The following is a 4,632-nucleotide window of genomic DNA, read 5'->3' on the forward strand; positions in this document are numbered from 1 at the left end:
GACATTTTTTTATTTTTTTGTTAAACCCCAAACAAATTTGATTTTTGGCCCTTTTAAAAAAAGGGCAAATTTTTAACAAAATTTTTTAAATAATAAATTTTAAAAAAAAAATTTTAAAAATTAAAAAATTTTTTTAAATTTAAAACAAATTTTTTTTAAAAAAATTTTTTTAAAAAAATTTTTTTCCCTTTTTTAAAAAATTTTTGGAAAAAGGGGTTTTTTAAAAAATTTAAATTTTTTTTTTTTTTTTTCCCCCCCCAAAAAAAACCCCAAAAAAAAAAAAAAAAAAGGGAAAATTTAAAAAAAATTTTGGGAAAAAAAAAATAAAACCCCTTTTAAAAAAAAAAAAATTTTAAAAATTTTTTTTCCAATTTTTTTAAAAAAAAAAACCCCAAAAAAAAAAAAAAAAAAATTTTTAAAAAATTTTTTTTTTTAAAATTAAAAAATTTTTTTCAAAAAAAAAATTTTTGAAATTAAAAAAAAAAAAAGGGGGAAAAATTTTTAACCCAACAAAAAATTAAAAAAATTTTAAAAAAAAAATTTTAAAAAAAAATTTTTTAAAAAGGGGGTTTTTTTAAAAAAAAAAAATTTTTTTTCCCCCCCTTTTTTTTTTTTTAAAAAAAAAAATCCCAAAATTTTTTAAAATTTTTTTCAAAAAATTTTAAAAAAAATTAAATTTAAAAATTTCCAAACGGGGGGGGGGAAAAAATTAAAATTTTTGGAAAAAAGGGGGGAAAAATTTTTTGGAAAATTTTTAAAAAAAAAAAAAAAAAGAAAAAAAAAAAAAAATTTTAAAAAATTTTTTTAAAAAAAAATTTTTTTTTTTAAAAAAAAAAAATTTTTTTTTTTAAAAAAAAAAAAAAAAAAAACAAAATTTTTTTTTAAAAAAAAATTTTTTTTTTAAAAAAAAAAAAAAAAATTTTTTTTTTTTTTTTAAATTAAAAAGGGGAAAAAAAAATTTTTAAAATTAAATTTTTTTTTTCCCCCTTTTAAAATCGAGTCTAAACATGGTTCAAGCAACAGATGCTATAAATACATAGTTCAGAGATGGGGAAGGAAATTAATGATTACCAGAACATCGAGGGGTGCGGGAAGACCTTTATCGACGCATATTGGACACAATCATTAACCCGAAACACCTCTTCCTTGCTCAACACACTGGAAAAAAGGAAACAACAAGAATACATGAATTGCTATTGAGATGAAACTTCAAGCAGTACATCATGAACTAGAAATCTTCAAGTAAGATCGGTTCATGTTTGGGAATACTGTGCACATCCAGCTGACATATCTGCCTAAATATTTGTAGTACGTTAGCATTACTTTATTCTATCAACTTTCTTGAGAAAATTATCACTTACTATCTATACTAGGTCAGTTTTACAATATACCAGAGCAAGTCTAAAGATTAAAATAGTTGCAATATATCACCTTTTTGCCGTCTTAACATTAAAATCACCCGATTTGAAGATTTTTGGCTACACAGCGGAAGTAAATGGTCCACGAGTCTTAACCATAATTAAGAAAAAGAAGAATTTACAAACAAGCAATGACCTATTGTAATTTGGACAAATGTCAGTTCTGATAGTTAATACCACTGGATCATTTAATTGATACTAAAAAATGACTAGTCCTTCTAATTGGTGTTCGAACTTACAGAATTTTGCTTGATATTTGGTTCTAAGACTGATCAAAGATAAGTAGTACTGTCAAATTCCACACAAAAGAGAAGCACTTCTCTTCACTTACAGTTTGCTGACAGACCACATTCGAGGTGATTGTCTATTTAATGGAGAATGTTAGCACGACTTTCCTTTCACCAACTGAGCTAAGAACATATTGTTATCAAAATCCTGATATCAAGAAAAAATGAAAATTTAAAACTCGCTAATAGTTGAGGCCAGTTAATTCATTGTTCTGATGCTTTTAGATGTTAAAAAATAAATAAAAACAGAAAAAATGAAGTTAGAATTTGACAATTTATCCATACAGGTAATTCATTGTCCTGATGCATTTAGATGTTAAAAGAAAATGACTACATTCATCAGTATTACCTATCAGATGCATGGTTGTTAGAAACTCCAAGATGAACGGACAAAGCAATACGGGGTGACAAAGAACTGAGTTTGGAAATCTTCATCCAAATTTTCAGATTGCATAGTTTCTGACCGTTCGTGATCTTCCTTGTGATCTCACGAATTAACAGACTTTAAGAACAACGAAGACAAGATTGAACAACTCCTACAATGACAATGCATCAACAACCAAATCAAGCTAATAGACAAGCAAAGGAGAATTCCACAAAATTAACTGTCAAGTTATCTGGACAGTAAATTGCAAAAACGCATTAAATAAGACGGCATTATATTTTGAACAGCTTATATGCATCAGCTAAACATAGAAGAATCAATAAGAGATGACTCTTTCTTGGTTATGCTGTCAATTCTAACAAGTAAAATGAACTACAAATATAAGCATCTTGGTAACTGAAACATGATCAAATATTTCTTTTTTCTTATCTAACCTTGAAGTCATTCCGAATAGGATACTCTTGTTTGCCTTTCCCCAAGTCCTGAGGAGCCACTCGAGATTGAGTAATGGAAAAAATTTAAAGGAAACTTCATAATCTCCAAAGTTATCAGCTTATTGTTTACATCTTCAGTTCAAATCTCTGACTGTTGAAAACAGGAAACTGATGTTTTAACCACTGTGCTGAAGGTCCTAGTACTGAAAAAATCTCGGTATTTTTATCAAATGCAGTCGCATCAAACTTGAAATCAATGCGTTATATCATGGCTTAAATAATGGAAGCATTTCCAATTTCTTTAAATTTCAACAATTGTGTTAAAGATCCAGGTACTGAAAAATGACAGTATTTGCTATCAAGTGCAGTTTTATGCATCAACTTGAAATAAATGCACATGTACTCAAATGCTGGAAGCAGATATTAGAAGTCTTTTCCAATTTCTTTAAATTTCAAGCTTGATGTAACTCTTTTCAAGGTTTTGGCTACCTGACTGAGAAAGTGGGGTGGCGTTCCTTTGGACCCTTTATCTCTGTGGAAGACACGAAAAATGGGGAACAACACCGAACAACTTTCACGATGGCAAATAATATTCTAGACTGCAAGATTTGAGGGAGAACACAGGTTAATAGACAAGAAAAGAGACTCTTAAATAGTCAAGTAGATATATCACAAGAATATATGAATTGCCATTGAGATGGATCTCCAAAGGAATAAACATCCTGCTGACATATATTAAGCTATCAACTTTCTAAGCAAATTATTTCAATTCCTACCTATACTAGATTTCTTTTACAATGTTTCGAGATGCAAATATAAAGACTTTATCACCTTTTTGGGCCATCTAACATTAAATTCATCCTCATCTGAAGGTGCTTCCTTGACTTCAAAACGGCAATAGATGCTACACAATGGTCAAAAAGATTTAACAAAGAAAAAAACAATTAACAAACAAGCAAAGAGAAGTAGCCAAAAATCAAAAGACACTAAGAAAATAGAATAACTTACATCTATGGGAACACCACTGGTTTTAATTATTACAGGTACTCCCAATCAATATTTTTGGCCAGTAATCCCCCTTCTCGAATTTTTGACGTGGTTTGAGCAATAGACGCTCCACACTGCTCAACAAGATTTAAAAAGGAAAAGAATCAACAAACAAGCAAAGATAAGTAAACAAAAATAGAAAGCTACTGGGGAAAAAGAATTAACTTACATCTCTCGGAGTGCCATTTGTTTTAATATCCCCATCGATCCATATGGTGGGAATTTGAGCAATATTTTGCCAGTATTCTCCCTTGTCAAATTCTAGGAGTGGTTTGAGCAACGGGCAGTTGTACATAAATAGTTATGCAGCACCCTCTTTCTTAGAGCACGCTCCACCACAACAAGATTTAAAAAGGAAAAGGTCAAAACATATCGGAAGCAATGTCCATTTGTTTTAATATCAGCTATGGTGGGAATTTGCTCCTTGAGCAATGATTTGTAGAGTGGTTTCAACTTTTCAAAGTCACCATAGCCCATTGAATAGGACATGTGCCGACTTTGTTCCAAATTATGAGATCCTTGGCTCTCTTCCAACCTAATACAAAGGTTTGAAGATGCAATTTGGGTTAAATCATTGACAAGGTCATGCATTGTAAATTTCTCTGTGTTCCCTTGAGAAGACTTTGAGACCCTTCCAAACAATGATCTTGATATCAACTCGAGAAAGTATTGGCTACCTGAAGGCAACCGCTGTATAAGACCATTAGCAATCCACAGGTGAATAACTTGTTCTTTGCAAAATAGATAATCTTTGGGATATATTGCACAAAAGGAAAAACACCGCTTCAAATGTGCAGGAAGATCAGTGTAGCTCAACATCAACGCCGGTAATATACCATCTGAACGGCTTGGCAGCTCCCATATTTCACTTCTTAAAATGTCTCTCCACTCTTCTACCTCTGATTTGGAGCGTAAAATACCAGCAAGTGCCTTTAGAGCTAAAGGCAATCCTTTGCACTTGTGTGCAATTTGTTTTCCAACCTGTTCAAGATCTGGATGTTCCTCCAGATCCGTGTTTTCTAATGAATGTCGTTTGAATAAAGCCCAAGACACTTCACTAG

General features: G+C 30.5%; 1 protein-coding gene across 2 annotated transcripts in view; it reads right to left on the minus strand.

The window, feature by feature from the left end:
- Nucleotides 1-1,035: 1,035 nt before the first annotated feature.
- The window catches only part of LOC132065248 (putative disease resistance protein RGA4), a 44,607-nt gene continuing 41,010 nt past the window's right edge, over nt 1,036-4,632 (minus strand). Inside the window, exons 1-5 of one of the 2 annotated variants that reach the window (XR_009416704.1) lie at nt 3,741-3,868; nt 3,014-3,645; nt 2,055-2,669; nt 1,432-1,853; nt 1,036-1,158 (exon numbers count right to left, since the gene is read on the minus strand). The gene's annotated coding sequence lies outside the window, so the exon portion shown is untranslated. The other variant, XM_059458544.1, reaches the window with a different exon arrangement.

The sequence above is a fragment of the Lycium ferocissimum genome, chromosome 7 (genome assembly GCF_029784015.1).
Source record: "Lycium ferocissimum isolate CSIRO_LF1 chromosome 7, AGI_CSIRO_Lferr_CH_V1, whole genome shotgun sequence".
Classification (NCBI taxonomy): domain Eukaryota; kingdom Viridiplantae; phylum Streptophyta; class Magnoliopsida; order Solanales; family Solanaceae; genus Lycium; species Lycium ferocissimum.